This window comes from Chaetodon trifascialis, chromosome 9 (genome assembly GCF_039877785.1).
Source record: "Chaetodon trifascialis isolate fChaTrf1 chromosome 9, fChaTrf1.hap1, whole genome shotgun sequence".
In the NCBI taxonomy this organism is placed as follows: domain Eukaryota; kingdom Metazoa; phylum Chordata; class Actinopteri; order Chaetodontiformes; family Chaetodontidae; genus Chaetodon; species Chaetodon trifascialis.
In genome coordinates this window covers 16,003,474-16,015,743 of record NC_092064.1, presented here as the reverse complement: position 1 = coordinate 16,015,743, position 12,270 = coordinate 16,003,474, and the positions used below count along the sequence as shown (strand labels likewise).

Here is a 12,270-nt window from a genome sequence, read left to right as displayed (position 1 = left end):
GCTTTTCATTCAAACCATTTACATGGATTGAACTGGCAGTGATAATATCATAAGTAAAATTTAAGACAGAAACCACACGCTTTTACATATCATGTGACAACGTGGAAGATGCGGCGGTCAAACACAACAACCATCAGATTAAAAACACTTGGCTCAAGCCGTCACAGCAGTGCTGTACCCCACTCATGGATCAGTATGAATACACAGACATATCATCATTACTGGACTGGACACACTGTCAGCAGCAGTTTGACATGTGGATGAAAAATGGGGCGGCTTTAAAAGTGGAGCATGATTCCACCTGTAGCTCCTTCTCTGTGATTGGCAGTGGTCTTTAGCTAACAGAGCAAAGCTGCCTTCAGGGACAAGCAGCGATGCAGGTGTAGATAAATATGGCTACTATCCAGCTGAACACACTGCCAATGATCCTCACATCTTACACTGAATAATCAAACCCTCTCAGTATATAAATACTTAAAGAGGAGGGTGACAGTGTGGTGACTCCCGTCTCACACTCGTCTTGCTGCACACCTTAGGTGACAGAGGTGTAGATGTAGACAAATATGACCACCAAAAGATTGAGGATGGTTCCGATGATGCCCAGCACAGCTAAAATTCGCTCCTCGCGGTCGTTCGTAGAGTCTTCCTCTCTTGCGTGAGCGCTGCAGACATAGCGGCCGCCGGGGACCATGGTTACCATCACAGAACCCCACCCCCACAGGGCGCGACGCCTGGATATGGAGAGTTGGAAAGTTGAAATTAAAGAGAGGAGAGAGGCAAATGGAAATAAGAGGGAGAGGAGAAAAAACAGGTTAATTATTTCTGACAAAGAGTAGCTGAAAATTGTCCCTCTCTTTCCCTAACACACACGCACACACGCACACACACACACACACACACACACACACACACACACACACACACACACACACACTTTTTAGCCACATACTTTTTATTCATGCATCTGGATATTGAATATTCATCACAAAGTGTAAAAAAGTTAGAAGTCAGTGGAGAATTCAATGAGATTTTGTCTTAGTTTGTCCGTTTTCCTCATCCTTCTGGATCTTTTTGTCCTCTTTATCTTCTTGCCATTCATCTCATTTTCTTTGCTCTTTTCCTCCTTTCAGCTCTTCCTTCCACTTCTTCTACTGCTCTTGTTCTCACCTCTTTCTACTTCCTGTTCCTCGTCCATCCCTCACCTTTTTTCAGTGTGATCAAGGAGTTGCCTATGTGTTGTATACAGGCCCTCTTAGCATTCACGCTCCACCATCCTTTTGTGTATTCCGTTTTTTATTCTTCTATCACTTCTTCTCTCCTCCTTATACACCTTATATATATATAACTCTGATTAAATCCCTTTTTTGATATCACCTAAAGAACAAAATTAAAGCTGGTGTTCAGATGTCTAATAGTCCTCAGCCTCCTTCTTTCTGTTCAGCTTTCACTGAGCATCAGTGCTGACGAGAGATCAATGGTGTCCATTAAAAATGAATGAGCTCAGATGCTGATGAGGGAATTATCTGCAGTCCCCTGAGACAGTTTTGGAGCACAGATAGAAAGGGAGGTTAGGAAGAGGACAGTGTGAGTGTGTGTATTTACGTCTGTATGTGTGCGTGCGTGTGTGTGTGCGCGCGCTAAAATGAGAGTGACTCCTGGGCTTTGCACAGAATGTGAGATTTCCACTACACTGAGCTGTCGACAATTCGTTCCACTTGTCAGTTATATGAGATGATTTTGACAATAATTCAAATCCCTTCTATTAAAGCACAGAATGACATAGATCACTGGAAATACATTGTTTTATGATGTCTTATTATGGACAAATACAGCCTCTCCCCGATCACCATTCTTGTGCACATACTGTAGATGCAAACACAACAAAAGTTTCTCTTTCTCTGCCTCCTCTTCTTTTGTTTGCTTTACTCTCCACTTGTTGTTCTGTCTTCTCTTTTTGTTTCTGGGTAAACATTTCAACATCCAGCAGCTGTTCTGGCAGCCCAGGGCTGTGTGTGTGTGTGTGTGTGTGTGTGTGTGTGTGTGTGTGTGTGTGTGTGTGTGTGTGTGTGTGTGTGTGTGTGTGTGTGTGTGTGTGTGTGTGTGTGTGTGTGTGTGTGTGTGTGTGTGTGTGTGTGTGTGTGTGTGTGTGTATGCGTATGCAAGTGTGTGCGGGCATGAGAGTGCAAGTATGTGTATGTAGCATAAGGACGGGGACATAGCACTATCTTTTGATGCAGCTTAGCCATTCAGCAGTGTAATGTGATTATTTCCAACCCAATTAGAGGGAATGCATGGCACACCTCAAAACTCAGGGCCGTAAAGCGCAAAGATAGGAGAGAAAAAAAAATGGGAAAATGACAAAAAATGGTGAAAACAAAGAGTAGCAAGTACAGCAGATTAAAAAGAATACACATTGGAGATAATTTGGTGTGACACGAACACAAGTCTGACATTTCTGAAGCAGACGCTTTTACCTTTATTTACCTGTCCAAGCGTTGACTGGAACAGGTGTTATGAACTGTAGACTCCAGCTGCCCCAATTGCTTGTAATGATGATATTGTTTTACATTTGATTTGCATATGTTGTATTGCAGTTTGGTACTCTGACAGTTTGCAGCAATGAAGTACCATAACTGTGACCCTAAACTGCATGAAACAATGTATGCAAATAATGAGTCTCTACTCCTGATTGGGTATATTCACCTGCCATCTCTGAACTTCTGAAGGCATTGAAATTAGACACTGACGAGAGAGGATACTTATTAAAGCCAACATAAGCGCGCATGCACCTTTTTTTTTTTTCTCTCTCTCTTTTTGTTCAGTATCTGCACGTGCGCCAAATTGTGTGACTTCCTCCAGGCATTCACAGGATTTAGATTTAAACATGTTTGCTATATGTGTATTTTGTGAATGTGTGTATATATATAAAGAGGAAGATTGAGTCAGTGGTTGGCCTGCAGCCCGTCTACAAATAAAGCATAAGCCTGATTTATCACATATATATCCTGCATATTTACACATGCACCATTCCATAATGTATAACTGCAGCATTACAGAATACTCCAAGAACACACTCTCTTTCTCTGCTGCTCGTTCATTCCCTCCCTTCAAGAACACACAACCTTAATGAACTGCAGCAGCTCAAGCATTTAGTCATTCAGATTAATATTTGAATACATCCATTCGATTTCAGCCATTAAGCCTCTGTAACAATAGAGGAGGAACAAATGAGATTGTCTTGCAATAACTTTTTTTACCCTTTACCCCATAAAACGCTAAAATCTAATTCATTTTGTGTAATTATGAAGGTTTTTCTCATTAATTGTCACAGGTGCAAGATAGTTTTTAAATTGAAGCTCATTTGTGTCCATTTCAATCTGGATTTCAGTCAGGATCAGTTAAAAACTTCTTCCTGTGTATCAGAAAGCAGTGTAATTAAACGTGCAATTAAAGTCACTGCACAATGATCGTAAGTGGCGGCTGCATGTTGCAAAAGCCGCACATCCAAATGTTATACTACACATGTTTTTGAACCAAACATTGAGGACATGGTGCTGCGTAGTGTAAATGCAGTAGCACTGGGGAATTCACCAACGGCTTCCCCACCGAATGAACAATGCAAGGCAGTCTGTCCTATGAAGCTCATGCATAATATTCATCATAATTGGTGCAGATAGCTGCTCTGCCTATTTCCCTGTCAAATTAATTTATGTATGGTGTGATATAAATTCCCCACGGATGGTCCATCTGCAGTGCAGTGGGCAGTTACATTGCGATTATAATCATAATCTCATGGAAATATCTAGAAGGGAATGAAGATGCATGTTTTAAATTACATGTCATTAATTAAGAGAAATGATATATTTGGTGTTTGTAAATGTGAACAGTTTGTTCCTGATATAGCTGGTAACAAATAATCAGTGCAGATATAACCAAGAGGTTTAGAGTTCTTGATTATTTTGGACTTCATTACACAGGTAGTTCTTCCTCTGAGGATGGGTAACTCTCTCAACAGACTTCTTAAACTAAGTGCTTAATTTTAGGCCTTATTAGTGAGATTTCAATAGGTGGAGTCTGTTGAGGATGAGGTTTGATTTTATCTGACGTGGGCTCATCACTAGGGATTTGAATTGCATTATTACATGGGGAAATGATTTATTTTCCAGCAGTACTGCAAAGACTGAACGTAATTACAATCTTTTACAGGCGATATGGGGATTGGTTAAATTGCAGATTTGTGGAGGCAGTGATAAAGATATTTTCACCTGTAGCCATCATTAGATATTTTATGTAACTTAATTACTGCTTCAGTTGATAGGTGACTCCACGAGCCTCCATATTTTCCACATATAGATAGATAAATAAATAGAGCCTCCATATTTTCCAAATATAGATAAATAATAAGACAGTTGAACAAAGAGACAGACAAACACTGTACAAGACAGAGAAAGAGACAGGCACAGAGACAGGCACAGAGACAGACAGGTCGAGTAACAGGCAGCCAGACAAATGCAGACGTACAGTACAAATGTCTTAAAAATGCATTAATGTACATCCTTGCGCTGCGGCACTCTCTCTGAGTTCATCTCATTAACAAGACTGAATGTACAGTATAACTACTACACACACTGAAGTTTAGCTGCAGTGTGTGCAGAGTAGTACAGAATGTCCTCGAAGTCTTCTCTTGAACTGACTGGCACTGACTGCAATGCTGCTAATGAGCAACTGAGAATGCATAAAGAGCTCTGTCTTCTCCATCATCTTAGGCGACTTTACATTCACACTGGACACATATGATTGAGAGATCACTAGTTTTAACAAAACAGTCTGTTTAGTGTATGTGCCGACTGATCAACTCCAGCAACAAGGTGGCATTTCATCCATACTCTGTGTGTTACTGTGGAATCATTTCACACAGAGTAAAACCCACGCACACATTGTAGATGGTTTAATTATGTTATTACATCTGGATGTGAAAAGAGTCACATTGGATCAACGCGGTGTTTTATCTCCCCATCAATCATAGTCAGTGCAGGGCGGGTGGTAGTTCTCATAACAGCAAATTTCATCCTGTTTCCCTTCAAGAGGACGTTTTCATAGAGATGAATTTCATTCCCTGCAGCCACCAGCTCGTCACCTGTGCCACACAGCTGGCAGCTGTCAGCCATCGTCGAGCCAACAGACAGAGAAGGTTAGAATGAATGTTTTAGTGCTCATCCTCTTCCTCTTACATTCTTTTAGTGATGTGATGAACTGTAATCCTTCTACATTTGCAGTAGATGAACTAGTTTGACTCACTGTGTCTTCAGCTAAATACAGTTATAGGTCATAAACTGACGTGGCCTCTGTCACGGTCCTGTGCTCCAGGGTTTTTTCCCTTTTGTGTCTCCCGTTTGCCTTTCCCTGGTGTTTCCAGTGTTCCTGTCTCCCTCTCCCTCCCCTCTTCTCATTTCTCAGTATTTCTACATTACAATATGCAATGCAGCAGATTAGTGATGAATGCAAGAGAATGTTCTTGTTGATAAAATGATTTGACATGATGTTGAAAGGCAGAAAGATTGATAGTGCACTAAATAACTTGTGACCACAGAAGGAACCTAAAAGTGTCATCTTCCCGCCATGGTTTCTATAGTCCAGCTGTGCCTGTTGTGCATTTTATGGGTGGCGCGATCCCTCTGCACACCTGCAAACACTCCTCCTGATTGCATCAACCAGCACACTTGCTCCCCAAATGTCATCAGCATGCAGTATTTAAACCCTGGTTCCCCAGTCACTTGTTCCTGTGCTTCAGGTTCATATCATCCTGCGGTCAGCTCTCCAAATCCTCCTCCTCATCTTTACTAATAAAACCACATCGAACTGAATTCTAGTTGTAACTGCTGGTCACTTAAACAGCATGGCGGAGCTGAAAACACACTCCATGCTAAACATCCTTCACCCTTATAGCGAGCTTGCATCATGCTGGTCTGACCATCAGGAGCAATTAGGGGTTCAGTGTCTTCATTAAGGACATGTGGACATCCTCTGTGACACTCAGAACTTCTGTCTCTTTTGGGCTATTTGTCTTGATAACAGCCTCAGAGACCTTCCTCAGACTCTGGACTCTTACAATTCCCGACAAGCTCTTATCTTCCCTGTCTGCCATTCATTGCAAGTTAATCTGTCTCGGGGCGTCCTGGGGGTCTTAAAGGGTTTAAGACCTCAACCGTGTTATTGCAATATTCCAGATTTTGAGTTCAGCTGTAGATCTCTGTTGCATCCCCCACCTCTCTCACCTCTCTCCCCTCATTTCCTGTCTGCTCGCAATCTGATAAAAGCAAAAAAAAAAAAAAGTCTTCAAGTACTTGCAAATAAATGTAATCTATCTCACATCTCTGTCTGTCTCATCCTTATTATCCGGATGATTATTTGATCAGGCAAATCATCACCAGCTGCCACTGAGACTCCTGACACATTAAAGTGGAAACAGACAACTTTTCACCCCCCCCCCCATGCATTTCCGCCGTCTTGGCGCCGCTGTCATAAAGACAACCAGATCATATTGTGTTTTCCTCAGAGCTCAGCAGCAACACAAGCAACACAAGACACACTATTTCTGTCCAAATTTCCATGAAGAGAAAATCAACACCACTTTAGAAATAAGAGTAACAAAAGAAGCATGTTAACTGAAGAGGTAATGTGTAATTGTCTTTATGGACCAATAACAGTGTGAGTATCGACTCACGCCAGTCAGCCCTCATTTTCCCATGAGGTCACCGCCGGCAGCAGACAGAATTGCTTCATGGAAGCGAGGCTTATAGAGAACTAATCTAAATGCTGATAGTTTCATTATTCTATAGCCATTAAACTGTGCAATCAACGTCTACTTCATAATGATGCTTTAAAGAGGAGTCTTGTCAATTGCCAGTTTAACGAAAGAAAAAATGATCTGTGTTGTCAAGTGAAATATAAATAATCTGAGAGTGAAGTTTGGCCTTACTCCCACTGAACGCGATGACCTCTTTCACCCCAATCACGTTCCAACATATTTGATTATTGACAAGTGAGGCAAAATATGAATAATGTAAAATACAATATAAACAAACTGAGTTCCATTTGGCGCTCTGTACTGTGTCTATCACATGATGATCAGGGAAAGGAGGAATAGCAGATATTGATTGGACTCATTGATTGTTAGTGTTATTGACTCCTCAGAAAGTCTCAATCAATGGTCTTACAGCTTTACTTCTGGCTACAATACTCTGACTCCATGTTCAGTCTTTGCAGAGATCAATGATGCATGCACACACAAGTACTTAAAGAGAGCTTGTGTGGCCTGGCTGAGCTGTGAAGACCAGCCGTTTGTTGCCCAGAGATATCTCCTTGCATGATTGCAAAGTCACGTTCTAAAGCCCACATGTAAACACACACTTTAAACGCATTCACAAAGTCTCATGTTTCTGTCTCTCACACTAAAACACACAAGTCAACACACACAGTGATGGTGTGGAAACCAGATCCATATGACACTAGAACGTTCCACAGCCTCATTACAAGCTCGGCCGGCCAGCGCTGCAAGTATACGAGGCCTGCGGCCATGAAGCCACTGTCACTTCTGCTCAGCCACAGCCCTGCTTCTTCCACGTCTGTGCATGTGTGTTTTTATAGTGTGTGTGAGGATGAACCAGGGAGGCAAAGAGAGCATGAGTGTGCTTTACTGTAAGAGGGAGTGACTCATTACAGTGTTTTCATGACAGCAAGTGACGAGAGAGAGAAAGTGCATCAGTGTGAAGGTGTAAGTGTGAGAGAAAGCCTAAAGTGTGTCCAATACATGCTTTTGATAAGATAATCAGAATAATATAGACATTTGTGACACTAAATGTTCTTTAGGTGCGTGCTTCATAAACTGCATCAGTGTGTGACGCTCTGAGATGTTCTCAGCTGTAAAACACTTGCAGAACAGCATGAACGTAATGGCATTGCCCTGCAGCATGTGATGCATTCACTGCTATGATATCAAATGCATCTCTCACACAAACACAAGCAACCGAGCTAGACAGAAACACAGTTTGCCTGACAACAAAGTCACAGCAAATAAGAGCCTTACTCCCCATCATCCAGAAGCATGAGAGGCATCTATCTCCTGTGATTTCAGTGTCAGACTTCACATCTCATAGAGTCTTTTCCAGTTTTTGGTGCTGGTAGAATGTTAATGTTCACAAAAATGAATAAGTCTACTTTAACACGCTGTATACAACAGTTATGTTGATATGTTCTTTGGTCAATGATGTGGTTTAATGGCCATCAGTTGATTTTGTGCCTGCATATTGGAACAGGAGATGCAGATCTATTTACTGCATGCAGGTGTGTAACTTATTACTGACACAGATGAGTGTACATTCAGATGAGGCATCCTCTGACATGAATCCTGGGGGCAGCCTGTGTGGTTAAACATGTCTTGTGGGGTTGGTTCAGTTCACATTCAGGTGCCACACTGGACCCACCGGGCACTGTATCATGTGACCTACATTAAACTGTGGGACTGAGACATGATGTGTTCCACTGGACCTACAGTTCACTTTACCTGCATCCAATAACGTCAATTGTCTTAATAGTCCAAGTATGAGTATGAGTCCACTCACTGACTTTTTACCTTTGACCTTGGCCAAACTCTGTGATGCTCATTGGTGGATATAAACACACTCATACATGTGCACTGACCATGAAAGTGTACCATACATGTACTCACCACACATTGCACCAAGGGGGCAGCCAAAAACTCCTTTCTTTCTTCTCTTTATCCGAGCATGCTGTCAGTTTTTTCTTCTCCTCCGTCCTGCTGGTTTCTTTCACCTCCCTCTCCTCCTCCTCCTCCTCCTCCTCCTCCTCCTGCTGCTCCTTCTCCCCCTCCCTGTCCCCCCTCTCACCACTGCTGTTCAGGTCCAGCTCTGTCGCTGGTGGGGAGAATCCAGGCAACGCACACACACACACACACACACACAAACACACACACACACGTACACACTCAGCTCCGAGCGATGCTTTGAAAATACGCTCAGACACAGCTGGGTTCAAAGCTCAGCACACACAAACACACACACCTCTACATCCACACAAGCATACGCGCAAACACAGCCAAGCTCCTTGACAGTCCTGACACCCCCACGCCGCCACACACACAACACGTAGCTGGTCAGTCCACAGCTCAATGGAGAGTGTGGCGTCTCTCTGTGTTATTGTGGTGATGTTTTGAGGAATCTGCGGGTCAGGTCGCACTGAAGGAAGTCTTTCTTGATGATATCAAGTTGGTGAATCACCCATTGTGGCTTATTTAGTCACAGAGCCAAAAACAAAGTATACATCCTGCTCCCAATTAAAGAATCCTTCGTGTTGATGCGCATCAAAGCATTTCCACACTTGTATTTCCTCAAGCCATAACAACAATCCTCCACTGGCCGAATCTCAGTAATGAGGCCATTTTCAGAATAGTTGGAACTGCTCCAATCAGTCCAGGACAAAAATAAAAATAGGAGACATTTATGAATGCTTCAGGAGTGTCTGGCTTTTCTCATCAGGCAGTGATGCATCCCAGAGTGCCTGTCAAAGCAGGTGCAGCGTGCCAATCCAAAATAGAAATCTCCTCAGCCAGGGCTGGTTCTTGTTGTCGTAGAAAAGAAAGAGGCTGCTCTCGTCCTGTGGTCTCGCAGATCTCTCACATGTTAATTGTCTTCACCCTTGCTGTTCCCACACGAGATAAAAGTCCAGCTCTTCTCTCTGTAGTCGCTCCACTCTCCGCAAGAAACTGCACAGCTGGCCAAAAAAACCTCCAGGAAGCAGAGTCCCGGCTAATTTGTGCTCCTTGTCTTAATTTGTAGCAACATCTCAACTTAACCGCACTCGGCTGTCATCTGACGCACTTAACAGCTTGTCTGTTCCTGTGTAAAAATGCCTCAGAATAAAAAATCAGCCGTGTTTCCTCCTTTTGGTTCCCCTCTCTGCGGTGCAAGGAGCGAGCTCTTTCCAGAGTTGCTGGTCGGCATCAATATTTAACAGGAACTTCTTGCTGTGTTGCTGTCACAGTTAAAGTTTCCATGTCCACGTCGTTGTGCGTTGGATGACATGTTCTCTGGTCTGCAGTGTTCGGCAATCTAACTGTCCTTTTTAGCTCTCTGGCTTGGTTGTAAAATTTTGCTCTGATCTGGCCTGATTTGTTCCTTATCTCTACGCTCTGTTCTGCTCCTTAATCCCTCTTCTTTCCATGTTCTGTCTTTTCTATCAACCTTCTCGAAGCTTGTCCTCCCATATGCAAACCTCAGTCGGGTTCCCACCCTGTGGCAAGACACAGTCACTCAAGACTTTCTCCCCTGTGGCCGCTCGAGCAGTTTTTCATTAAGCCCGCCCTTCACTGTTTGTCTACCCTGCAGCAAACCTTCATTCAACCTTCCCTCAACCCTCTTCAGTCATACCAAATCTTCCACTTTCTAAACTCAACCTCTTCTCGCCTTCGTCTCCCTCTAGCAAGCTGATTCACTTGGCCTATTTCTCACTCACCACCTGCCAGTGTGGCTGCTTCTGTCCTCATCCTGTCCTTCCTCTGTCTAGTGACTGCTCAATTCTGCCCAAGTCCTCTCCCTTTCCCCCCCTATATCGCTCTCATTGTTCCTCCATCTCCCTCTACCTCTCCTCTCGCATGCAGAATACACAATATTCTAGCTGCTGTGCTCTGACTCATACTGCTCTCTCCTCCCTTTTCCTTCCAGAAGCTTGCAAATGTTCCTCTGCCTTTTTTTTCTGTCCCCTCTCTCTCTAACCACACGTCAGGATCCGTTCAGCATTTCTCTTAGTCCCAGACACCAAAATGACGCCTATGCATCCTGTTGAGACAGATGGAGGGACTGCCTGTGGATAGACAGTCAAGCAGAGAGACAAAAGGGAAAGAGGGAGACTCAATTTCCCCAACAGAGGCAGGAGCCTGCCTTTGAATTCTTCTCTGTGTTCTTGCAGCTGTTGTCTCTATTACAGGTGGTTTCTTCCCTCCTCTTCTGATAGGAGAAGTGTCTTTTCACTTGCTGTGGTCAGTGATGCAAGTTTGCTCCTTTTTTCCCTCTCTTTACCCCCTCCTGCTGCATCCTCAAGTGCATGTTTGTCACAGTCTGGGGGGGAAAGAAAACAGAGAAGACAAAGAAAAGCTGAAGCCGTGGTAAATGTTCCCTGCAAACAGCAGAGAGAGACAGAGAGGAATCGGAGAAGAAGAAGAGGAAGAAGAAGAAGAAGGGTATGTGGAGATGAATAAAAAAAAGATATGCCCTCAGGATCTGTGGAAGTGACAGCAGAGGAGATACGGAGGGAGAGAGAGGAGGCAGGGAGGAGAAGGAGGAAGAGGAGGAGGGGGAGGGGGGTGAAGAAGAAGACGGGGGGAGGTTGTAGAGAGAAGCTTGTGTGTGGGTGGAATGGAGAGATGATTGTAAGATGGATATGGGGTGAAGTGAGAGGAGGAGCTTGCCAGATGAGGGAGAGAATAAAAGAATTTGGATGGATGGATGGATGGATGGATGGATGGATGGATGGATGGATGGATGGATGGATGGATGGATGGAGGCAGTGTTAGAGGGAGAGAACATATGTCTGCATTTATGGATGGATGGATGAAAGGTTTGAGAGGTTGACTGCTCTTCTGTGACATCCAGGAAATCTTGGATGCAGCTGTTGTGGAAGAAAAGGCCTCTCTAATTATTCAAGACTGTCAGTATTCAAAATATCGAAATATTTCAGAATTAGTTTGTAGCTGTTTGATATTTTACCTGCGTGGGAATCCTGTCGTGCACTGCTCCTCTCCTCTCTCTTAATTTCTACCTCTCTCATCGATTCTCTCCATCCTTCTGTCTGCTCCTGCAGCCTCAGTCTGTGCTATCAGTAAAATGCAGCATCCCTCATCCCTCCTCCTCCTCCTCCTCCTCCTCCTCTCTCTGTCTCTCCCACAGTGTTTCCCACATTTGCCTCCCTTCCTCTCACCCCCTCCATTCCCCAGTTCTCTCTATATTTGTCCTTCTCTGCCTCCCACTTTCTCCCTCCATCTCTTCTCCTTCTTCCTTCTGTACCCCCCAAGCACCCCACCTCACCCTCTGTCTCTGCTTCCCCCTATATTCCATCACCACCTCTCCACCTCCCCCACTCTCATTCGCTGTCCTTTCGTTTGCTTTTTTCACCCTTCCCTCACTAAGAGAGAAGCTTCGAGAACACTGTGGACGGACGCTGCTGGTGGAAAGCTCTCAGGACATGTGAATACCATTC

General features: G+C 43.8%; 1 long non-coding RNA gene across 1 annotated transcript; it reads right to left on the bottom strand.

Annotated features, from left to right (window-relative positions):
- On the bottom strand, positions 1-11,880 carry LOC139336617 (uncharacterized). The gene is made up of 3 exons (XR_011602484.1): positions 11,781-11,880; positions 8,729-11,132; positions 1-731 (listed from the first exon to the last, which is right to left on the bottom strand). It is a non-coding gene; the product is annotated as an uncharacterized lncRNA (long non-coding RNA).
- Positions 11,881-12,270: the final 390 nt, after the last annotated feature.